The sequence below is a fragment of the Bidens hawaiensis genome, unplaced genomic scaffold (genome assembly GCF_021521415.1).
Source record: "Bidens hawaiensis isolate Kalapana, Puna unplaced genomic scaffold, B.hawaiensis_p1.1 tig00002338_1, whole genome shotgun sequence".
NCBI classification, from domain to species: Eukaryota; Viridiplantae; Streptophyta; class Magnoliopsida; order Asterales; family Asteraceae; genus Bidens; species Bidens hawaiensis.
Genome location: NW_027491126.1, coordinates 2,766,369 through 2,792,789, shown reverse-complemented (window position 1 = coordinate 2,792,789; position 26,421 = coordinate 2,766,369). Strand labels below are relative to the sequence as shown.

General features: G+C 36.7%; 2 pseudogenes; both read right to left on the bottom strand.

Annotated features, from left to right (window-relative positions):
- Nucleotides 1-11,844: 11,844 nt before the first annotated feature.
- Nucleotides 11,845-12,342, bottom strand: LOC143618712 (agamous-like MADS-box protein AGL62 pseudogene; annotated as a pseudogene).
- Nucleotides 12,343-25,553: 13,211 nt separating this feature from the next.
- LOC143618711 (agamous-like MADS-box protein AGL62 pseudogene) lies at nucleotides 25,554-26,063 on the bottom strand (annotated as a pseudogene).
- Nucleotides 26,064-26,421: the final 358 nt, after the last annotated feature.

The window sequence follows — 26,421 nt, the reverse complement described above, 5'->3', positions numbered from 1 at the left end:
CTTCACTAGCTAAGCACACAGAATTAGTATATTATCATTTTCCAAGGTTGGATCAATTTTCCGTTTAACATAGCTAACGAACTTCTTACGAAGTAACAGACTTGAAAAATAATTTCATTTCCCTTAAAAAAAATTTAACATTAATCGCCCCGACCAAAACAAAGTCTTCAGGTAAACGGCTATCCCGAAGATCCAATGGATCAGCTGGACCGACCACATACTAGTATGTGTCCTTCTAACTAAGTATGATCGACTAATTTTTAAGCAAAAGAATGAAAAACTTATCATAAACCGCCCCGGTCACTATCAGCAATCTGGTTAATGGCTATCCTCAAAATCTACAAGTAGAAAATGAGGACCAAAACATATCCGAAGACAAGTCCTTCAAACTGATGTAACCGACATATTTTTAAGCGATTAGTGACGTTTTTTTTTTTTTAAATAACACAAGAAAAGCATGGTTACTCGGGATTGATCATCCCATTCAGTTCAATAAGGTTTTGAAATCTGGATTTGTCAAACGCTTTAGTATATAAATCAGCGAAATTATCAAGCGTATCCACCTTTTCAAGTATTATCAGTTTCTTCTCAGCACAATCCCGTATGAAATGATGACGTATGTCAATGTGTTTAGTTTTACTATGTTTCACGGGATTGTTAGTTACTGAGATAGCAGCTGTGTTATCAATGCAAATAGGAGTAAGTAAGAAATTCAGACCATAGTCGCGCAATTGTTGTTGTATCCAAAGAACCTGAGAGCAGCAGTTGGATGCTGCCATGTATTCTGCCTCACAGGTTGAAATTGCGACTGAAGTCTGCTTCTTGCATTGCCACGACACCAATCTGCCACCAAGAAACTGACATCCTCCAGTTGTTGACTTCCGACTCTGATTGCACCCTCCATAATCAGAATCTGTGTAAGCGACCAGCTCCAAGTCTCCTCCTCTCGGGTCCACAACCCCAGCTTCGGCTTGCCCTTGAGATACCGCAGTATCCTCTTTGCACCTTTCAAATGAGATTCTTTTGGATTTGCCTGAAAACGTGCACAAAGACAAACAGCAAACATTATATCAGGCCTAGATGCAGTTAAGTACATTAAAGAACCTATTATTGCCCGATACTGAGTTGGGTCCACATCTGCATCACCGTCTACTTCAGCACCCAATTTGTGATTGACGCAGATTGGAGTATCATATGGAGAACTGTCCTCCATCTTGAAGCGCTTGAGCACATCATGAACATACTTCGTCTGATGAATGAACATCCCGTCCTTCCTCTGATCAACCTGCAATCCTAGAAAGAAAGTTTGTTCACCCATAGCACTCATTTCAAACCTTTTCTTCATGACAGCTTCAAACTCCTGACACATGGAGACTTTTGATGCAGCAAATATAATGTCATCCACGTAGACTTGTACCAGCAGGATGTCGTTTCCATCTCTTTTGAAGAACAACGTGCTATCAATTTTCCCTCTTTCAAAACCATTCTCGAGCAAGTAATCCGATAAAGTTGCATACCAGGCACGAGGTGCCTGATGTAATCCATACAACGCCTTGCTCAACCTGTACACGTGATCTGGATAGTCTGGGTCAGGAAAACCCGGAGGTTGCTCAACATACACAACCTCATCAACTTTCCCATTCAAAAACGCACTCTTCACATCTAGCTGAAACACCTTCATCTTTTCATAAGCAGCAAACGCCAAAAACAATCTTATGGCTTCCATCCTGGCGACAGGAGCGAACACTTCGTTATAATCAATCCCCTCTTGTTGATTAAAACCTTTAACGACCAGCCTCGCCTTGTTTCTTATAATAATCCCCTTATCATCTCTCTTGCACTTGAACACCCATTTTGTGCCTATCGCATGCACATTCTTTGGTTTTTCAACCAAAGTCCAAACTTCCATCTTCTCGAATTGAGCCAACTCTTCTTGCATGGCCTCGACCCACGAGCTGTCCTTTAAAGCCATTTGATAATTCTTCGGTTCAATCTGGCTTATAAAGCAGGTATACAGGCATTCATCGATTATTCCTGTCTCCTTAATGCTTGTATAAACACAGGTATGTTCATTCAAGCTACTTCTCGTTTGTACACCTGAGGACGTATCACCAATCACATTATCCAAAGGGTGATCTTTATGAGTTCTCGTGGTCGGAACAGAACCGACATGCAAATTATCTTTCAAATTAGAAGAGATCTCATCAATGGTTGTTTCATGCTGAGAATGAAAAGGATTGATAAATTCTTCTTCAGTAGAGGCAGCAGGGGTACCGATAGTGTTTGATGAGGAAGGTTGACATTTTTCAATCAGCTGTCTTTGCAATAGATTTTCTTCCTCATCAAGTATCATCTTCGTCGCAGCTCTTTCTTCTTCTTCAGAAATTTCCAAATCCGGTACGTTAAACGACTTAAAAAGCTTAACATAGTCGAAAAGCTCAGCAGGTCCATTGCTTGGTTTTGGCGGTTGGTAACTTGTGATGTCAGTGTTACACACCACCTCCACCTTGCAAGTCGAAGTATTGAAGACACGTCTGTTGGGAGTACCAACAACGTAACCGACTAATATTCCTTCATTGGCTATTTCCCCAAATTTAGAATTTTTCTTCAAGATCGAACAAGGGGACCCGAATGGTTCAAGACCACTCAAGTTGGGCTTCCTTCCATGCATAAGCTCGTAACACGTTTTACCAAGTCTCTTAACGGTTAACACTCTATTCAGAACATAGCAGGCTGTAGCAACTGCTTCAGCCCAGAACATCACAGGAAGCTTCGAATCTGCCAGCATAGTTCTGGCTCCTTCAATTAAAGTTCGGTTCTTCCTTTCAGCCACTCCATTCTGTTGCGGAGTATACGGAGCGCTGTATTGATGTTCAATTCCTTTCTGAAGACAGAAGATCTCCATTTCAAAATTCTTGAACTCCGTTCCATTGTCACTTCTGATGAACTTAACTGTTTTACTCATGACGTTCTCAACTTTCGTAATCAAATTCTTCACCATTTGAGCCGTCTCATCTTTTGATTTCAGAAAATATACCCACGAATATCGCGAGTAGTCATCAGTGATCACCAAGCAGTAAGAAGTAACTCCTAGACTTTGTACATTCACTGGACCGAAGAGATCCATGTGAAGCAGTTCTAGAGTACTGGCAATAGAGTTGACCTTCTTGGTGAGATGGGATTTCTTGTGTTGCTTTCCCTTCTTGCATGCAATACATTTGTCTTCAAAGTTAAAACTTTTCAAGGGAACGCCCATCACAAGCCCATTCTTGACAATGTGGTTCATCTTCCGAAGATGAATGTGCCCCATCCTCCTGTGCCATAGTTCGGATTCCGATTCGCTTGCTTTCGTCATTAAACATGATTCTCCCGTGGCCATTTCAGTAGACCTCATATCCATCACATAAGTATTTGTATCACGTGGAGCTTTCGTCACTATCCACTCGTCTGGTATCTGAAAACCAGGCTTCAACACGATCGCCTCATTCTTCGTGAAATGAACAGTGTACTCCTTATCACAAATCTGCGACACACTCAGCAGATTGTGCTTCAACTCTTCTACAAAGTTCACATTCTTAAGAGTTATTTTCCCATTGGACACTGTTCCTTTTCCAGTAATTCTTCCTCCACTTTCACCAGCAAAGCTAACTCTCGCTCCTTGAACAGGTTTTAAGTCGTGCAACAAGTATTTGTTACCCGTCATGTGCCGGGAACAGCCGCTATCTACAATCCAAAGACTGTGGGCAGCCCTGTTCAACTGTTCCTGCACAATAAAGCAAATGATTAGAATCTAGGGACCCAAGACCAATTGGTCTTGGATCTATACATCCCGTACTTCTGCTTTCCAAAGTTAGCATCTGGATAATTCCTGTCAGTCCTATTAGGAAATCTCATTGGAAATTGAGTGTGAGGCCTTCCAAACCTATGTGTATTGAAAGTATTATATCTAGTGGTTTGGTTATTAGCATTGTTAAACTGAGGTTTGTGAAAACCCGAATTAGTTACATTTCGGAACTTTGAAGGGTTTTCATTTTTAGCAGTATTAATATTACCATTAGGCTTATGCTCAGTTTTAATAGGCCTCACGCCTCTGAATTTCGGCGTCAGAGGGCAATCTGCAACAAGATGTCCTAACTTATTACACCTAAAACAACTCCTATACTCCATTTTCTTTTCAAAGGTTGTTTTGGATGTCGAGGCAGTGTTACCGGCCGTTCGTCTCACATAAGGTGGGACGTACGGGTTGAGTGGAGTACTCTTTTTATAAGTTTTATCTTTTTCTCCACCAGTGGGTAACACTACCTTCTCTTTTGTCTTACCCGATTCGGACAACTTATCCGAATCTGATGAGACTGGACTCGTAACAGAAATATTCACACTTGAAACAGGCGAACTCGTTTCGCCACTACTAACACTTGGTTCTTTACTTGTAACCTTGATTGGAACTGTCTGAGGAACTTCAAAATCAACAGATTTCTGAACACTAGGGTTAAAAGTGTAATTATGGTTATAAGGTGGTGGAACCTCGTGATAACCAATTCCTCCCCTCTTCGTAGAGGTACCTTGATCACTAACAAGGTGATCAAGAATAGCTGAGGAATTTCTGAACTGTTCAAGTTTTCGGTTCAGTTCCACCACTTTCACCTGGTGGTCAGCAATCTGCTTTTCTCGTTCAGCAATCAGTTTAGTCTTTTCTTCTAAAACCTCATAACTTAGATCAATTACTTCAATTTTTTCAGCAAGTTTAGTTTTTAAGCTTTTAACATCTTTTTCACACGCTTTTATTTTAACTTTGTAACTGTTTTCTCTTGCTTTCATAAAGTGATGATCTTCTTTAAGAGTTTTAAATTCAGCATCTAAACGAACATACTGATCAGTTATGGTAGCAAGTTGCTCAGACAAATTCTCACATTTAGTACAAATAGATTTAGAACTTACCTCGGAGAGTTGATCCTTGTTATTTGTCATGAAAGCTTTTTCCTTACCAGTAGCTTTCTCTTCTCCGGTAGTCTTCTCACATTCTTCATTCTCAACCTTAGCCATATTTGCCTGCTCACTAGTTTCATTCAAATGCAGGTTCCAGTTGTATTCACCTGCTTCTCTGGACAACATGGCATTGATTTCCTTATTATTCCCAGTGTGCTGTGCAGACCAGCCCTGACCACGTTCAACTCGCTCGTTTCTGCAATCTTTGGCAAAGTGCCCGTTTTGTTGACAGTTATAGCACCTCACCTTAGACTTGTCGAACCCTGGCCTGCCACCAACAAACTTTCTCCCCGTCTTTCTCATGAACTTCTTCACTCTCCTCACTATCATGGCCATCTGCCATTGTAAATCCATCTCCTCCAGATCATCAGCATCGATCTGGTCATAGTCTTCATCTAGCATCGCTGGATCAACCACCTTTCCTTGAATATAGTTTTCATATGAAGCAATAAATGAAGCATAGAGGCCAAACTGCTCTTCAGCAGATTTGACGCTCATTGGCATCTTAGAGTAATTATTGCTTGAGGAACTTGAAGATCCACTAATCTTGCTTGCGGTCTGTTGAGTACCACTTGATCCACCCGCAACAAAGCAAACATCCCCATTTGAGTTTACTGACACTTGCCCCTCCTGTGAAGAATTTGCACCCGACTCACCCTTCGAGTAGTAGGCGGCAGAATCAGTCTTTGAACTTGTATTGGAGTTTACTTTAGCACCGTACATGCCTGGATCTTGAACCTGATCCATAGATGTTTCTTTTCTTACCATATTAAGCTCAAAAGTTCTGAGCTTGTTGACAGTGGTTTTAAGATCATAAGTACGGAAGTCCTTGTCTTCCTTCATTAGCACAGTATACATCTCCCATTTTGGTGGGAGGGCATCGAGAAGCTTTTCCATAATCTCTTCTTCTCGGTAGGAAATGGAGTAGTTACTCAATTCAGTCATTAGATGATAATATCGAGTGATAATATAATCAAGAGATTCGTTCTTTAAGTACTTAAAGACTGAAAATTGAGTTTTTAGCAACTTTATCTTTGACGCCCGAATACCTACATTTCCTTCAAATCTGCTCTCAAGAGCTTCCCAAAGCTCTCTAGCAGATGTATACTTTCTGAACGTATGGAGGATCTCCTGTGGAAGAGCCATTGTGATTGCAGCATGAGCCTTGCTCTCGGCTTCATACATCTTTTTCTCCTCCTCTTCCATTTTACTGTATTTCTTTATTTGGTCTCGACCCTCATACTCCATGATTGGTGGAATATATCCATCTTGGATGCATACCCACATTTTCGCATCCTGGTACTTAACGTATTGTATGAACCGATCCTTCCACGCGACAAAATCGGTTCCCTTCAGCAACCTTGGGGCCTTTGTAGCTGACCCCGCTTCAACTTCCATCTTTACAAGCTCCGAAATGTTGATCGACGACATCCTTCTTGAAGACTAAGAAACCCGAAAAATTCTGAATAGGCGAAGTTAAACAAAATTTTCTCTGAACAGTACTGTAGGCGAAGTTAAGGATAACTTCGCTTAAGTAATAACTTCGCTGGATCTTTCTTAAATTCGCGTGTCTGGGCGAAGTTGAGATTAACTTCGCTTAGGTTAAGCGAACTTAGAAAGTAGGCGAACTTGATTAGAACTTCGCTGAGCAAGGCGAACTTGATGAGAACTTCGCTGAGTTAGGCGAAGTTGAGGAGGTAGGCGAAGTTGTGAATAACTTCGCTTCTCCTTATATCTTCGCTGAAACCCTACGAATCCTGACGGCAACTTCGCCTGATGAACAGCAACTTCGCCTGACGAACTGAAACTTTCTGCAGATCTGAAAATCGGATTTTAACGACGATTTTGACGGTTTAAAGGCTTAAACACACTGGTAGGAGGCTAGAATGAGCAAAAACACCAAAAACTCGTCCCGTGAATACCCGAAATGAGACGAATTCTACACCCGCGTGAATATCCCGAACCACACAATCGAGCAAAAGCTCTGATACCAATTGTAGGTTCCCCGGACGGATCACACGAGATATCCCGATATACACATGTGCGGAATCCCTGTGTAGATCGTTACGGACGTAGAATATAAGCTTACGAGCACACAAACACGATACGAACAAAACCACGTTATATTAATAACTCGAACCGTGTTACTTACAGACTCTCGATCACACGTCAATAGACTCACTGAAATACACGTAAACTGAACTACTCGATCAACTCAAACTCTAACCCGTAAACAGTATAAATACACGACAACTTCGCCTCAGGCGAAGTTGTCTATAACTTCGCTCGTTCAACAAGTTCGCCTAGGCGAACTTGTCAACAACTTCGCTTGGTTAACAAGTTCGCCTAAGCGAACTTGTCAACAACTTCGCTTTCACAAACAATATTACAGACTCGATTACAGACATTAGACATATGAACTACTGACATCTATGCACCAACAAATTTTCTAGTATAGTAAAAAAATAATTGATATTTACAACCCGAAACAATAATCCCTTTGTTGTTAGGAATTCATACAAAGTTGTTATTAATCTGTACATTGATCGCGTAAATTTAAAAATTAGTAGCTCCAACGTATATTTGAAATTAATGGCAACTGATTGTTTTAAGCGAAGGTTGTCATGTATGCTAATGTTTTAATTGTTCTAATATATTTAATCTTTGTTAACTTTATAAATGTTCTAGTATTATAAAATTAATTAATATTTACAGCCCGAGTAAATAATAAACAATATTTTCTTGGTTGTTAGGAATTCTTACAAACAAAGTTGTTAGAAAATGGGAAAAATTCCTTAAATGACCTATTTGTAAAAAGAGAAAATTTAAATGACTCATTAATAATCAATATTTCCAAAATGGACTGAAACGACGGGATTTTTAAAGATTTGAATCTCGTCTGCTCCGTCTAGATTTAAAGTGAATCCCGTCTTTCACATTCAAATTTTAAATAATCTCGTCTTTTCCGTCCAAATTTTAAATAATTTCGTCTTTTTAGTCCATATTTTTAATAATTTTCTAGTAAAGTAAAAAAATAATTGATATTTACAACCCAAAACAATATTCCCTTTGTTGTTAGGAATTCACACAAAGTTGTTATTAATCTGTAAATTGATCGCGTAAATTTAAAAATCAGTAGCTCCAACTTATATTTGAAATTAATGGCAACCGATTGTTTTAAGCAAAGGTTGTCATGTATGCTAATGTTTTAATTGTTCTAATATATTTAATCTTTGTTAACTTTATAAATGTTCTAGTATTATAAAATTAATTAATATTTACAGCCCGAGTAAATAATAAACAATATTTTCTTGGTTGTTAGGAATTCGTACAATCAAAGTTGTTGGAAAATGTGAAAATTCCTTAAATGGCCTATCTGAAAAAAGAGAAAATTTAAATGACTCATTAATAATCAATATTTCCAAAATGGACTAACAAATATGAACTGGAACGACGAGATTTATAAAGATTTGAATCTCGCCTGCTCCGTCTTTAAAGTGAATCCCGTCTTTCACGTTCAAATTTTAAATAATCTCGTTTTTCCCGCCTAAATTTTAAATAATTTCGTCTTTTTAGTCCAAATTTTAAGAATTTTTTTTGTCTTTTTCTCTAACACGTTTTTCTCTGTCCTTCGACCTCTCTCTTCTTTATTTTTTTCTTCCTCATCTTCATCATCATCATCTTCTCTTCTTCATCACCGGCAATAAAAAGAAAACCCATTAATAGAAAATGGTTAAGTTCCAAGATTTCTCGTCGTTGATCGATAATTATTACTCTAATTTCTGTAACAATGACGAAGATGACGAAATTTACGATGAAGCCACTCAGTGTTTATCGAAATCTTTCTCCTCGGACAAGTCAAAAGCTAGAAATCGCTGGAGATGATGAATAAAAAGAAGATGATGATGATGATGAAGAAAATAAAAAAGAAGAGAGAGGTTGATGCAGAGAGAAAAAAGTGTAAGAGAAAAAGACAAAAAAGAATTTCTAAAAATTTGGATTGTAAAGACAAAATTTGTTAAAATTTGGACGGGAAAGATGGATTCACTTTAAATTTGGACGGAGCAGACGAGATTCAAATCTTTTTAAATCCCGTCACTTAAGTCCAAATTTGTTGGTCCATTTTAGAAATAATGAATATTTATGGATCATTTAAATTTTCTTTTTCTTCAAATAGACCATTTAAGGAATTTTCCTTTAGAAAATCTGTATATTGACTCTGCAGCTCTAACGTATATTAAAAATTTATGGCAATTGATTGTTTTAAGGATTGGTTTTCAAGCATGATAATGTTTTAATTGTTCTAGTAGATGTTAATCTTTGTTTTTTTGAACGCCCAACTAAGTAACGCCGTGTACTTCGTACGCGGCCCTCATTGGCTAAAGGTAGCCGGAGCCGGCAATGAGTCCGGACGGATGGAGGCACGGAACCCCTAGTGGTCCACCTACTGAGAGATTCCCGGATAAAACCCGACCCCCCGCCCGCCAAACGGCACGACAGCGAGGAGCCGGTAAAACCGGGTGATATCAGGACTCGAAACCTTTCAAACAAGGGTCATCCCTCATATCTTTAATATAAATTGGTGATAGTGAGGTTTGAAACCTTACCTATCACTCGTAAAATGAGTGCTCTACCATTGAGCAACATCACATTTATATGTTAATCTTTGTTAACTTTATAAAATTCTAGTATTATAATAATATTTGAAATACATAGCCAACTAGGTAATTAATAAACATTTGTGTTGTGAATGACCAACTATAGGACTCCCTCGGTTTTGTGGTTTACATAAGACTTTTGTGTCAGTAAAATCCGAGTGTTGTCAATACATGGAGTTGAGGTTAGAATTTGGTCGGTTTCTGTTATGTTTGTTACGGTACTGAACTAAAATAAATTTCTTTTTGAGGTGGGCCAGTGGGGTAGGTGACAAACTTGAAATGCTTCTAATACCTGCCAAAACGCCCAAAACACATATTTTAAAACTGGGAAGATCTGAGGGGTTATGTAAACATTCGAAACAGTTGTAAGGGTTGCGGCTTGTAATGTTGAAATGTACTTAGGTAACTCCTAAAAGCTAGTCAACCAACTGCCCTAAATCCACTTCATAACAACTTTTCGAGCTTGCCACACCTTATTACAAGAAGCATCAATGAAGCTGATCTTGTACTTGTGTAATTTGGGTTAGGTTGGTACTATGTCTTAACGAATTACGCGGATGATGCGTGCTGCAATATCTTTGGCTTATAAACTTATGTTGTTGTTTCAAATGAGCTTTTCATAGCAGTTGTGTGAATCCACCCATCTAACAATTTTCCACTTGTGATTATTGGTCTCTTTAGACGCACAGACAAGCCATTTACATGGGGGGCTGCCGTGAATATTAATGTTGCACCTTATTAGGTCATGGGCTATTTTACTCTCCACTATTACAGTTATCTTTTATTAACTACTAGCTTCGGTTACACTTTAGATTCTACAATTGAATGGGAAGCATCAAATCATCTTATGAACATACCAAAATTAACAAGCTTCATACTCCCTTAATTCCATAGGATCCTAAGAATAGTTGTCGACTACGTGGGAGGATTCTGGATTAGTAGTAGAATTGTATTGTTCGGAATTCCATGTTTGGCTACATCATCATTGTAAGATTCATCGTTTGAGTACATGGCCTTAAATTCTTTAGTAGTTTGTGGAGAAGCTTCCGATTCGAATTCTCATCATCTTGCATATCTTCAAGGTTGGTATTGTAGACAAACGTACCCACTTCAATTTAATGTGAGTTGGTAGTATCTTGATATGAGTAGATTGCTCGTTAGGAGCCTCACATACAAAAAAAAATTGTGTAGGAGATCCATACAGCTGGATTGTTGTGCACATGTTATTGGCTCGATGCCAGCGAAAATGTTAGGGCAAGTTTTCTTCAATCTTTTGTTGCTAAATAATACGACACTTCAAAGATTTGATATTTGTAGATCTTGATGATTGGGAAAAGCCTTGAAAAGTGTAATATAATTTCATTCACAAGGTATGCAATTCCGTTTGGAGTTGAATATGAAGATAAATTAAATCAATGAAATCTTCGTAGGATATTTTTTGTTGAATAATCACACAAAGTAATCCCATTTTTGTATGAAACACCACAGACCCCAACAAAATTTGATTAAAAATAGGAGGGAACAATGTTTGTTGCAAGTTAATAAAAGTCAGATTTGAAATAAGATGTTACTAATAAATGTTTTTAACTATAAATATAAGACAGAATTACAAAAACTACACCTTTTTCATCATATATGTATACCGTGTTCATTAAATAACTATTAAAGAAAAAAACTAAATCCGCCGATTTGATTAATTTCTTTTCTCCGCGTTCTAATATTAATTTAATTAAAAACATATCAGTATTCGAAGTAAATCATTTTATTAGAGCATCCTTAACCATACTGAGCGACATAAATTACCATGCCGACAAGATGATGAACCGAACCGGTATCGATCCAAAATCATAGGTACATGGTGTCTATGTAATCCGGATTGATATTTGTATTCGACTTTATGATTTTCGATCGATATGAACACATGCTGATATCCTTCGCAACATAGGTACCATTCTCAAAATATCAAGACCGGGACGTTTTTATGGTTTTCGATCTATATAAAACTCAGTCTCAATAAGAGTAAGCTACTAGTTTATGCTTAAATGACAAAAGCTACTGATTTTCTTATGAGTGATAACCCTAATAACATAAAATGACCTTATATTGAAATTAAAGAACAAACTAAAATACAAAACAAAAAAAAACATTAAAATTGATGGACCAAACCACCCAAGGGAGATCCAAAGGCCTATGCTATTTGTCACTCAATATGCTTTTCAGCAACCTCTACCAGTCGCAATAATGCCATCTTCAATTGCGCAAGACACGCGTATCCAATATTCTCCACAGGTCTATCCCACCAGTTTTGTTCTTGGTTCGCCTTCCTCATCTTTTGAAGTTCATCATTTGTTTTCTTCGCAGACTCCACCTCACTGTCCACGTTGGTGAGCTGAGTGTTGAGTTCTTTGATGTTGGCATCGCGAAGATGCTGCACAAGGTGAGATTGTGAGCTTGCAGTAAGAATTGGGTTTAGGAAGCGATTTATAATCTCCTCAACATCAGGTTTCCCAAACGAGTACACTTTTCTTTTGGTATGAGAGTGCACAATGACGGCTAGTTGCGCCCCACAAAGGGTGCAAAGTTCACTTGCTTTCTTAAAAACTCCGGACCGGCGTTTGGTGAAGGCCACAGATGAACTGCTTTCATTCATGATGTTTACGATTTCAATCTTTTTTCGGCCTTCACTCTTTCGCGGCATTGTTAATTTGGGTGATAATGTATGACTTTTTGAAAGGAGATGGTAATGTATGTTAATTTGGGTGATAATGTATGGCTTTTTGAAAGGAGATACTAATGGATATATATAGAACTTTCCTAGGTATGACTGCATTTAAAGCAACATTAATGTTGTCTACTTTATCGATTTTAATCAATTAAATGCTTATTTGCTCCCATATATATGTTGATATTGTTTTGACTATTTTACAATGTATTAATTCATGTTTACAACCTTAGCATTAGCTATATTTTCTAGTGAACAGAATTTTTAAGGAAAAGTTTTTATGCATGTTAATTTTTATTCTAATATATGTTAACCTTTGTTAACTTTATAAATTTTCTAGTATAACAAAAATAATTGATATTTACTGTTGAATAATTAATAAACAATATTCCTTAATTGGTTGTTTGGAGTCCATACAAACATAGTTGTTAAAGGATGTAAACATTAGGGTTGTTCAAAACCGGATATCTGAAATTTCGGATATCCGAAACCGGATATCCGAACCTTTCGGATAGTGAAAATCACTATCCGAATCCGAATCTGATATCCGAAACAGGATAACCGAATATCCGAAAAAGAAATAAAAAAACTTGTTTGTGTTGCTGTGAGTGGAAGATGATGGCTGAGTGGAAGATGATGGGCGGCGACGGTGGCTGAATGGATGTTGGATGGCGACGGGACATATATTGATGGCCGGAGATGGTGGTGTTGCGATGTTGTGAGACGAGATGGCGAGTTGGCAACGGGAGATGGTGGTGCTGTGATGCTGATGGCCGGAGACGGTGGCCGGGGACGGTGGCCGGCGGATCTTGTTTTAGTGAGAGAGGGAGCTGCATATCTTTTTTAGGTGAGAGAGGCGCCAGTTAATTTTATGTGAGATGATCTAGGTTTGTGTATAATATTAAAAAATATTAAAATTGAAATACCGGATAATTCGGATAATCCGGATATCCGAAAAATCAGAAAAACTACTATCCGAATTCGAATCCGAATTTTCGGATATCCGAATTTTCGGATAGTTTGGATACGGATAGTCGGATATTTCGGATACGGATTCGGATTAGGATAGTTTTGAACACCCCTAGTAAACATGACCGCGTAAATTTAAACATCGTACATTGAACGTGTAAATTCAAACATAAGTAGCGTATATTGACCGCATAAATTCAATCATCAAAATTCAAACATCAGTAGCGTACATTGACTGCGTAAATTCAAACATCAGTAGCTCCAACGTATATTTGTAAAACATGGCAATTGATTGTTTTAAGGAAATGTTGTCATGCATGCTAATGTTTTATTCTAATATATATGGTAACCTTTTGAAAAGTTTATAAATTTTCTAGTATAATAACCAATAATTAATATTACAGTCCGAGTAATTAATAAACAATATTTGCTTTTTTGGTAGGAATCTGTATAAAGTTGTTTCAAATCTGTACATTGACTGCGTAAATTCAAAAATCAGTAGCTCCAACGTATTTGAAATTAATGGCAAATGATTGATTTAAGGAAAGGTTTTCATGCATATATGCTAATGTCTTAATTTTTCTAGTGTATGTTAATCTTTGTTAACTTTATAAATGTTGTAGTATTTTAAAATAATTGATATTTATAGCCAGGGTGTTGCTAAACGACTCACCCTTGCTCTAGTTTACTAAACATACCTCCTCTCTTCAAGTAATTAAGAAATACGATTCAAACCCCTTAATACCTTTTTATAATTTGTATTACATATTATTTGTTGAACTTAATATCTTCTAGAGATAATCCAATCGAATATATGATTGGGATAACATCAATCACATATTAATTATATATAAGATATATCTTTTACAAAATAAACCCGAAACCTGAATTAAACCCTAAGCTCTAAACTCGAAACCCAAAACCCGGAACCTAAACCCTATATCCGAAACCTTAAACTCGAAACCCTAAACCCGAAACATAAAAAGAAAAACGCAGCACTGTAAGAAAATAATCCGAAATCCTTAATTTTGTGCTAATTTGTTAATTATATGTTTTCGAGAATAATATGAAAGTTGTTTTACCGGGGGGGGGGGGGGGGGGGGTATGACAAGCAACAAGAGTTACATTTAGCCTGACCCTTACAGCTTGTTGGGAATAATTAGTAAACATATTCTGTTAGGAATCCATACAAACGCAGTTGTAAGGAATATGTACCTTGACAAAGTAACTTCAAACTTCAATACGTCTAACGTATATGTGAAATTCATGACAAGTGATTGTTTTAAGGAACAATTTTCAAGCATGCTAATGTTGAATTCTATTATACGTTAATCTTTGTTAATTTTATAAATTTTCTAGTATAGTAAAAAAGTAATTGATATTTACAACCCGAAACAATAGTCCCTTTGTTGTTAGGAATCCCTACAAAGTTGTTATGAATCTGTACATTGATCGTGTAAATTCAAAAATCAGTAGCTTCGACCTATATTTGAAATTATTGGCAACTGATTGTTTTAAGAAAAGGTTGTCATGTATGCTAATGTTTTAGTTGTTCTAATATATTCACTTTGTTAACTTTATAAATGTTCTAGTATTATAAAACTAATTAATATTTACAGCCCGAGTAAATAATAAACAATATTTTCTTGGTTGTTGGAATTCGTACAAACAAAGTTAGAAAATCTGGATGTTGACTCTGTAGCTCTAACGTATATTAAAAGTTTATGGCAATTGATTGTTTTAAGGAACAGTTCTAAAAATGATAATGTTTTAGTTGTTCTAGTAGATGTTAATCTTTGTTTTTTTTTTAACATTCAACTAAGTAACGCCGGTTACTTCGTACGCGGCTCATATTGGCTAAAGGTAGCCCGAGCTGGCCACGAGTCCGGATGGACGGAGCCCCTAGCGGTCCACCTACTGAGGGATTCCCCGGATAAAACTCGACCCCCACGCCCGCCAAACGGCACGACAACGAGGAGCTTGTAAAACCGGGTGAGATCAGGACTTGAACCCTGACAAGCCTGGGTCATCCCTCGTATCTCCAATATAAATTGGTGATAGTGAGGTTTGACCCCCTACCTCTCACTAGTAAAGTAAGTGCTCTACAGTTGAGCAACATCCAATTTATATGTTAATCTTTGTTAACTTTATAAATTTCTAGTATTATTAAAATATTTGAAATACATAGCCAACTAGGTAATTAATAAACATTTGTGTTGTGAATGACCAACTGTAGGACTCCCTCGGTTTTGTGGTTTACATAAAACTCTTGTGTCAGTAAAGTCCGAGCGTTATCAGTACATGGAGTTGAGTTTAGAATTGGTCGGTTTTTGTTATGTTCGTTATGGTATTGAACTAAAACAAATTTCTTTTTGAGGTGAGCCAGTGGGGTAGGTGACAAAACTGAAATGCTTCTACTACCTGCCAAAACGCCCAAAACACATATTTTAAAACTGGGAAGATCTAGAGGGGACGTTATGTAAACATTCGAAACAGTTGTAAGGTTTGCGGCTTGTAATGTTGAAATGCACTTAGGTAACTCTTAAAAGCTAGTCAACCAATGGCCCTAAATCCACTTCATAACAACTTTTCGAGCTTGCAACACCTTGTTACAAGAAGCATCATTGAAGCTGATCTTGTACTTGTCTTAATTTATGTTAGGTTGGTACTATGTCTTAACGAATTACGCGGATTATGCGTGCTGCAATATTTTTGGCTTTCAAACTTATGTTGTTTCAAATGACCGTTTCATAGCAGTTGTGTGAATCCACCCATCTAACAATTTTCCACTTGTGATTATTGGTCTTTTTAGACGCAAAGACAAGCCATTTACATAGGGGGCTGCCGTGAATATTAATGTTGCACCTTATAAGGTTATGGGCTATTTTACTCTCCATTATTACAGTTATCTTTTAGTAACCATTAGCTTCGGTTACACTTAAGATTCTACAGTTGAACGGGATTCATCAAATCATCTTATGAACTACCAAGGCAAGTTTTTTTCAATCGTTTGTTGCTAATAATGTGACACTTCAAAAATTCGATCGTTGTAGATTTGAGATGATTGGGAAAAGCCTTGAAAAGTGTAATATAATTTCATTCTCAAGGTTTACAATTCCGTTTGGAGTTGAATATGAAGATAAATTAAATAAACGAAATCTTCGTACGATATATTTGTTGAATGATCGCACAAAGTAATCCCATTTTTGTATGAAACACCCCGCCCGTCAACAAAATTGAACGAAAATAGGAGGAAACAATGTTTGTTGCAAGTTAATAAAAGTCAGATGTGAAATAAGATGTTACTGATAAACGTTTTTAACTTTACATATAATGGCAACGAAACCTAATCTAGCTTATCGAAAATTCGTTTTGCAATGAGTTTTAATTTCAAATCTCCAATCCAAGTAGTGTGACATGTTTACGGATTTGACACCACAAAACCCATCACAAATTCGGTTGGCGAAGAGTTTGATTTCAAGATTCCAATGCCACAAATGCCAGCTTTGTCAAGTGATTTGACTACACAAAACCCATCGCCAGTTTGATTGGTGATGATTTTGATTTGGAGACCACAAACAAGCTCAAACTTTATCAGTGATTTGGCAATGCAAAACCCAACGCTGATGAGTTAGACCTTGACTTTGGCACGTGAACTAGCTGATTTGGCAATGACAAAAGTGATGGCCAAATGGTTTTATGAAAAGTTTAACCTCGTACCAACCGACACATGTATGACAAGCCTATGTTGTAGAAAACTAAGACAAAATGGCAAAACTAGTCCTTTATGTTTGCATGTTTTTTCAATGGTTGTTCTTTAGCAAACTTAATGACAAAGACCATCTTTTAAGTTTCAAATCCCTATCACGTTACGTCCTTGGTTACCAACGAAGTTAATTTTTCTTGTTAAATCTGGTCATGTGTCATGCACATGAGGGTAGTTTGGTCATTTTTATTTATTTATTAAAAAAACATTTAATCCTTTCACCCACCATCTTCATTCTCTCTTTCTCTAACCTTCATCATGTTCACATCCTCTCTCTCTCTCTCTCCCTAACATAGAACTACCACCATCACCAACCAGCCACCGCCACCACCATCACCAACCAGCCACCGCCACCACCATCATTTTTCGCCACCATCACCACCCATCGCCTGCTGTTGCGACCACCAATATCCACCGGTGTAATCGATGAGAATCCGAATGATCTAGATCATCAACAATAATCAATCATTAACCCGAGTCATTCTGCTCACCAATTTTCAATCATTAACAATCATCAATCACCAATTTCTACCACACTATAATATTATTTAAAGCTTAACAATCATCAATCATTAACCCGACGCAGACGACAGTGGGGTGGTGTTGAGATCCGAATACTAAGACGACAGAGCAAATGATGACGCTAACGAGTTTGTACCGGAGGTGGGCCCATAAGTGACGGCAGGCGGCAGTGGTGGTTAATCTGAACTCCGACGGAGACGACAGTGGGGTGGGGTTGAGATCGGCTCCAGCCAGTGGAGGAAGTCCGGCAGGCGGCGGTGGTGGTTGGGATCGCAATTTCCACCGGATTCCGGCCTCAACTCGCCGCCACCGTCATTTACAACCTTTAGATCTACAACCACGGGCCACCCACCTCAACCCGCCGCCGTTTATAAACATTAGATTCACAACTGTCAAACCACCCACCTCAACCCATCCTTAAATCTAACCGGCACAATTGTGGTACTTGTGGTTCCGGCAGCGACGGGGTCACGTGTAGAGGTTGTTGATGAGCTTCTTGGTGTTCTTAAGGGAAAATATAAGGTTTTATAGTTTAATTTTTAAACTGGTTTATATATTGCAGTATGTTGGTGCCTGTGGTGATTAGTGGGGGTGGAGTTGGGGTAGATGGTGGTGGTGGTGGTGGTGGCTAGAGTATGAAGATTGGTGGGTTGAAGAGAGAGAGAGAGAGGGAGGGGGGGTTTATATATGTATATATTTTTTATTTATTTTATTGTTAATTAATAAATTAATATGTGAATTTACAACAGTACCCTCATGTGCACATGACCAGATTTAACGTGAAAAGTTAACTGGGTTAGAGCCAAAGGACGTAACATGAAAGATATTTGAAACATGAAGTATGTCTTCTGCCATCTCTTTTGCTAAAGGACGTCCAATGAAAAAACGATTAAACATAAATGACGTCTTTTGCCATTTTGTCGAAAACTAATCACCAATTCTTTTGGCAATGACCCATACATGACAGATTAATGCAAGAATCCACCCCATTGTGATAATCTCATTGCTACCTACCTCTTAAAAACATCCTGATAATCTATATATATTGATTCCGAGTTCCGACTAGTGGCTTCGGATCATGCAGCTAGTACCTATCCATCTCACATTTTTTTTTTGAATTAATTAACTAGGTGGTAGCTGCTTCGAGACTCATGGATAAATCTTTAGCTCTGGGCAATATTTGCATCAGTTTCAGTAAGTAATACAGTAATAACAGTACAACCTTATGATACCGTCATAACTTTGCATTATAAGATTTTTTTTTAATAGAAAATATTGATCCTTTTATATATAACACAAATCGAACTACATCTGGATAATGGGTAAGCGAGCAACAAGCTGCGCCGCTATCCCCTTTTGAATCGCAAAGCCTATTCTACTAAATATAAATCCTTGGTTCCTCGGGTTCTGCGAGTCACTGTAGACCACCTTCTGCACCCGCTCCAAGAAACGAACCGCCTCGGGAGCTAGGGATCCAAAAGTGTCGAAGGCAAATGGAATGAACACGTGCTGATTCTCCAAACACGATGTCTCATGCTTAGCAACCTTCCTAGACTCCGCTCTCAAAACCGCCTGTCCCGGTACGAAGCCACTGTCTCTCAGCCCCACCAACGGGGACACCCCAGTGAGGTCAACACACGCATGCTTACCCCCTGCCCAGCCAAACACAAGAACATCCGCAGGACGCAGGGTATATCTTCCCTCACGCGGATCAGTCAAAAAGTTAACAGGTGCCTCTTTCTTGGCTGAGATCCCGGTACGTCTAAGCACATCCCATAACACATCTCTAAGCGAGTCATGACGATACTTGAATCCCGGCAATTCCTTACAGTGGAGGGCATGCTCACCGAATCTATCCAAACAAGATTTTTTACAAATGGGGCATAATTCATCTAGAGGGAAAAAGGGAATCATAAGCCGGTATTTAAGGATGGCTCTGTATTCAACTGCCGACATCTGTTGCCCAAGACCTTCAATGGGCACAACAGTCAAAAAAATCCTGGGCATGAGCCCCCTTAAGACAAGCTAAAACTGCCTTTTGTCTCAGGGTCATATCGAATCGCTCCTCCAAATCATGTACGTGTTTACCATAAAGAGCACTCGCCAAGGTTTGTTGAGGTTTCTTGGGGCGGTCTCCTTATCAGTAAAACCGCCTATATCAAGTTTCGGGAGAGCTGTTCCAATATTACCAAGTGCAAAAGAGTAGTCAGGATCTACCCCCGTAACACCAGCGTTTCGCAGGACGTGGTCCTGCAGTTTCCACGACTGAGACCTGGAAGCCACAAATGCATATGCGGAGACATCCTCCGCCGAGAAAATTCCTAAGCCTCCGCAACGCATAGGGAAGGAAGCCAACCTCCACTGGAGGTCCTCAAAATGCGGTCCTCCACACACAACAATATCTTCAATTGTCCCCCGCAGGCCCGCATCAAAGATGGACACAGCCTCTTTGACATGTTAGGACATGACACACAGGACAGCTGTCGATAAACGAATTAAGCAAGATGTGGTCAGCGGTGTACATACATTTAAAGCCCAAGTTACAACTTGTAATGCACTAAGTTAGTTGAAACTGTAATATTACAGGGTGTTGATGTTGTATGGTTGTTGCTTTGACTTATGGGATGGTATGGTTTATGGCTATGATGGATTCTGGCGTGGCAACATATGTTGTAGCCGTGTACCGGACCTGAGCCTCGGTTAGCAACCACGAGCCAGTTTTCTGAATATGTAACTTGGGCTTCTAATGTTTGTACACTGCTGAGCTCATCTTGCTTACCTTTTAGAAGTTGCTGGTTTTGTGGTGGATAACGAATGGCGATGTTCGTTGATGAATCTGCCATTGTTCTCTATGATTAATGGTTGTGATGATGCTCCGGTTTCTAGCATGGCAACCTATGTTGCAGCCATGTACCGCATCTGAGTCTCGGTTAACAACCCCACATCAATTTTGTGAATGTCGGTTTTCTCATTTCAAGTTCATGAGCGTAGGTTGCAATGTTAATTTTAGAGGCAGTCAAGAATTCAAAGGTCAAAAAGGTATCCAGTACCAGTTCCTTCGCTGCTAATATGCTAATCTCAATGATGGCCTGCTGTTGCCCATTGAATTAGTTAAGATAATTTGCCAAACACTTTCTTAAACTATAAACACAATTTGCAACTTAAAAAAGCAAGTTACAATAAGTCAATCTGGTCTTAATATATAATTAAAAATTTAGTTCTGTGTTGAGTAAATATTCCACTGATTTAAGATTAAAAAAATAAATATTAATGTGGCATAGTTTCACTTTTATCTATCAATTCACTAAATATATAAAATACAGAGGTATGCTACTAAAGTCACTCTGTAATATTAATATCTATGGGTTAAGTGACTATTGAAATTTTTATATGTTTGAATGTTCTAAATCATGTAATTCTTTTGGATTTTAATGTATTTTGTCAATAGTTTGACTAAACTAACTAAACATGTTTTTTTGTGCAACAGTTCAACACTTCAAGTTATTTGAATGCAACAACATGAGACTCATTTAAGGTATACGAATTACATACATTTTCTGTTTCTATTACAGATTGTATTGTTGTTTGTAACTTGAGTCTATGCACGGGTAACCAATTTGAATATGTTCATACTTTAGAAACATCAGTCAGTTGGTGTGGTGTGTCTGGGGCTAAGGGCTTTATACAGTAGTTCTTATTGTATAAAATATATATCATAGATTCATCTTAGGCGGTAAGCGAATGTACTGTAGGGCTTAGGGCAACGAGTAAGCCTCGGATTTTTCTTCTATAGCTCTACGGGAGGTGGGATAAGAACGTATAATGGTCTCTTCTCGAGTTGACTTTTATGAAGATGTATGTTTTGTTTGTTACTGAATTGTTTGAAGTATTGTTTTGTGGCAAGTGGCAGGATAAATGTGATAGAAGAACCTTGGGCATGCTTATGTTGATTTTGACATGTTGCACAATTTGATTGATTCAATGTGATTGACGGCTGTTTTGTTTCAGGTTTGTTTTTTTTCCTTTCTATATAACAGTTAATTGGCCACTCAGTTGTATGTTGAGAACTTACTTTCACTTGGTCAACCACGCTTGGTAGGTGGGATAAGAACATAGAGTGGTTGCAGTTTGGTGGTAGGAGAAAGCAAAAAGTTTTGGTTGGTGAAGATAAGTTGATCACTAGATTCTATATGTTATGCAAATCAAATTGGAATACGAATAGAATAGCCTACTGCATCGTCTATGGCAACATAAGATAATTCTACTTCTGTCATGTAAAACACAATCTTTTGTCATGCACCCCCGCAACACGGGGGTCTGCCTTCTAGTTATATACATTTCACATAATTAATTGAAATTGATGACAATTTGCATATAAAGAATCCTTACCTGTAATGTGTGATTGGCCATCATTTTTACTCAATTAGTCATTATATTGCTTACATTAATTTATTTCATGTTTCTTTTGATAATCATAGCTTTATTCATCAGAAACCAAATTAAATCATAGATTCATTCCTTGATCATTAACCATATGTTGCTGATAAATACCAATTATATTTCGATATTATTATTTTATAATTATTTAAATATTACGTAATTATATACTTAAGTAGTATTTAGTTATATTTCTTTTGAAAGGTGCACACAACGGCAATGTCTCTTCCGAAAGGCGGACACTTGCCATCCCACATTATCCAAGTTCGAATTCCCTTTATAGTTGTGCTGCTAACATTTCGGAGCACACACTGGAGCAGAAACTTAAACATGGAACCCAAAATAAAACACCAAGAAGAACCTCCTCAAAGCTATCCCACTAAAGTGATTATGTCAATATTTAACTATGGTAGTTAATTTAAATATTATTAATTAGTCCTATAGACATAAATATTAGATGTAATTATTTTAAGTCACTATTTAAAGTATTGTTAATAAGATAATAATTAATGTAGTGAACTAAGAAAATCCCATTTGCATTAAATAATGCATTAATTACAAGAGTTTATTAATTAAATAGGGATAAATTGAAAACTATAGCATTTTCAATTTCTCATCCTGTCCTCTAAAAGTATGTGAATGAAGTTTGTAAATTATAAAGTGAGGTTTTGAGGGGTTGTGAGTGTAAATTATAGGGCGAAAAGTATGTGAATGAAGTTTGCAAATTATAAAGTGAGATTTTGAGGGGTTGTGAGTGTAAATTATAGGGCGAAGAGATAATATGTAATAAGTTTTTGTAAATTTTTTAATATTTGTTGAATTGGTTTGAGTAAAGAAAAGAGAAAACTGTAATGATAAATATATAAAAAAATATTATTTAATTGAGTAGAAGAGAAAAATACAGTATTTTTTAGTGTAATTATAGAGATGAGGATAAATGATAGGTTGAGAATGCTCTAATACCATTCCCAATGGGTTCTTCAAACACATCTTCATTTCTAAAATTAAAAAAAATATTTAAATAACGAATCAAATTCATTCCCTAACTCCAAAATCCATTTCAAAATTTTAGTGAAATGGTATAGGAAGTTTCCAAATTTAGAGCATTGTCACAACACTCCATTTTAAACTACCATTCTATAAAAATATATTATGAATCAATATATATTAAAAATGATAATAAGATCAAAATAGTTAGTAGTTAAATTTATAAATGAAAGAAAGAGAAAAAAATAAATAATAAAAGAGTATAGAGATGAGAATGAAGAATAGATGGTGGGAGGTTTTTAGAAAAATGATGTATAAATTAAATAAATTGTGTTTTTTAGTTAAGTTTTAAATATGAGATGAAGAACTCATTTGGAATGCTCTAACACTTGTACCTTAGAGCATTCACATTCAATTCCCTATCTTCAAATCCAAAATTGCACTAAAAATTACTACATTTTTCTCTCATTTCAATTAAATAATATTTTTTATACATATATCATTATCATTTCTCTTTCCTATACTCACAACCACTTTTAAGTTATATTAAAAAATTATATGGTGTGAACAGTAACTTTTCAAATATATAGAAAAATCAATGCATTTCTCTCTTCTTCACTCACAACATCCTAAACAACTCCATACATTAATATAAAAATTTCACTCACAATTTTTTGATGTATTAAATGTGAATGATCTTATCCAATATAATTTGTTTTAAATGTGTGAAACTTACCATTTTGTCCACTAAATATGCTTATAAAGATGTATAGTATATCATAATAGCCATGTGAAACATATATCCTTTAGCCCAGACAAATCTTATATATAAGGGACAAGTTAAAATGAAAAGGAACACAAAAATAAGAAACGTGTGAATAATTTGTGACAAAAATAAATCCTAAAAAAATAATAAGAAAATCATGATTTAAAATATGAATAAAAATGAAAAAAATTTAAAAAATAAATTGCTTCTCCCGTCATTTCCGTTCCAAAAAAGAACAACGAAAAGACACAATACCGAGAAAAAAATACAATGATGAAATAAACAAAAAATACAATTATAAATAAAAAAATGCACAATATATCGCAAAATATAACACAATATCGAAATATAATACAATGTTGAGTAATATAACACAATATCATGAAAAAATACACAATGTAAGTAAAAAAAAATTAATGACAAAAATAAATAAAAAACAAAATGATAAATAAAAAGGACACAATTATCTATTTTTCTCTTTTTGAGAACGAGAAAAACGATCGAAACATTTTTGTGTTTTTCATTTTTTTATTATTAACTTTTGAGTTATGATTTTTGTATGAATTTTTCATTATTTTTTTAGGGTTTCTTTTTGCTACAAACAATTCCTATTCTTTTTATTTTTATCCCCTTTATAGAATTATAATTTACCCAATATATCATTAATATTTAGATAAACACATATCCTTTAATCAAACCTTAGGTATCATTATATACAACCTTAGATAACATTTAAATATGCTTTTTTATAATTTATTTTAAAATCTAAATTGATACATGTAAAAATCAATACGTATATTAGATAGCAGGTTTTCTCATGTAACCTACACCTTTTTCATTATATATGTATATTATGTTCATTAAATAATTATTAAAGAAAAAACTAAATACGCCGATTTGATTAATTTCTCTTCTCAGTGTTCTGATATTAATTTTATTAAAAACGTATTTATATTGGAAATAAATCATTGTATTAGAGTATCCTTAACCAAACTGAGCGACATTACCATACCGTCAAGATGACGAACCGAACCAGTACCGATCCAACATCATAGGTACCTAGTGCCAATATTATCGGGATTGACATTGGTATTCTACTTTATGATTTTTGATCGATATAGTGGCTTCGTTGGTGGGGCTGAGAGACAGTGGCTTCGTACCGGGACAGGCGGTTTTGAGAGCGGAGTCTAGGAAGGTTGCTAAGCATGAGACATTGTGTTTGGAGAATCAGCACGTGTTCATTCCATTTGCCTTCGACACTTTTGGATCCCTAGCTCCCGAGGCGGTTCGCTTCCTGGAGGGTGCAGAAGGTGGTCCACAGTGACTCGCAGAGCCCGATGAACCAAGGATTTATATTTAGTAGAATAGGCTTTGCGATTCAAAAGGGGATAGCGGCGCAGCTTGTTGCTCGCTTACCCATTATCCAGATGTAGTTCGGTTTGTGTTATATATAAAAGGATCAATATCGATATAAATACGTGTTGATATCCTTCGCAACATAGGTACCATTCTCAAAATATCAAGACCGGGACCAATATTCATTTTTTTGGTTTTCGATCTATTTAAAACTCCGTGCGAGTACGCTACTAGTTTATGCTAAATGACAAAAACCACTGATTTGCTTACGATTGATAACCCTAATAACATAAAATGACTTCAGATTAAAGAACAAAGTAAAATACAAAAACAATAAGCAGATTAAAATTGATGGACAAATCCACCCAAGGGAGATCCACATGCCTATGCCATTTTTCTCTCAATATTCTTTTCGGCATCCTCTACCAGTTTCAATAATGCCATCTTCAATTTCGCAAGATCTGCGTATCCTATCTTCTCCACAGGTCTGTCCCACCAATTTTGTTCTTGGCTCGCCTTCCTCATCTCTTTAAGTTCGTTGTTAGTTTTCTTTGTAGACTCCACCTCACTTTCCACGTTGGTGAGCTGAGTGTTGAGTTCTTTGATGTTGGCATCGCGAAGATGCTGAACAAAGTGAGATGTTGAGCTTGCGATTGGAATTGGGTTTAGGAAGCGATTTACAATCTCCTCAACATCAGGTTTCCCAAACGAGTACACCTTTTTTTTGGTATGGGAGTTCACAATGACGGCTAGTTGCGCCCCACAAAGGGTGCAAAGCTCACTTGCTTTCTTAAAAATGCCGGACCGGCGTTTGGTGAAGGCCACAGCTAGACTACTTTCATTCGTGATTTTTACGATCTCAATCTTTTTTCGACCGTCACTCTTTCGCGGCATTGTTAATTTGGGTGATAATGAATGGTTTTTTGTATGGAGGTGATAATGTATGTTGATACAGATGTTTTTTGGTTTGTGCTACTGCTAGGAGATACTAATGGATATATATATATATATAGAATAATAGAACCTTCCTATGTATGACTGCATTTAAAACAGCATTAATGTTGTCTACTTTATCGATTTTAATCAATTAAATGCTAATTTTCTCATATATATGTTGATATTGTTCTAACTATTTTATAATGTATTAATTCATGTTTACTACCTCAGCATTTGCTATACAGGCCTACAATATATGTTGATCTTGTTAACTATATTTCTAGTGAACAAAATTTTTAAGGAACAGTTTTGTAGG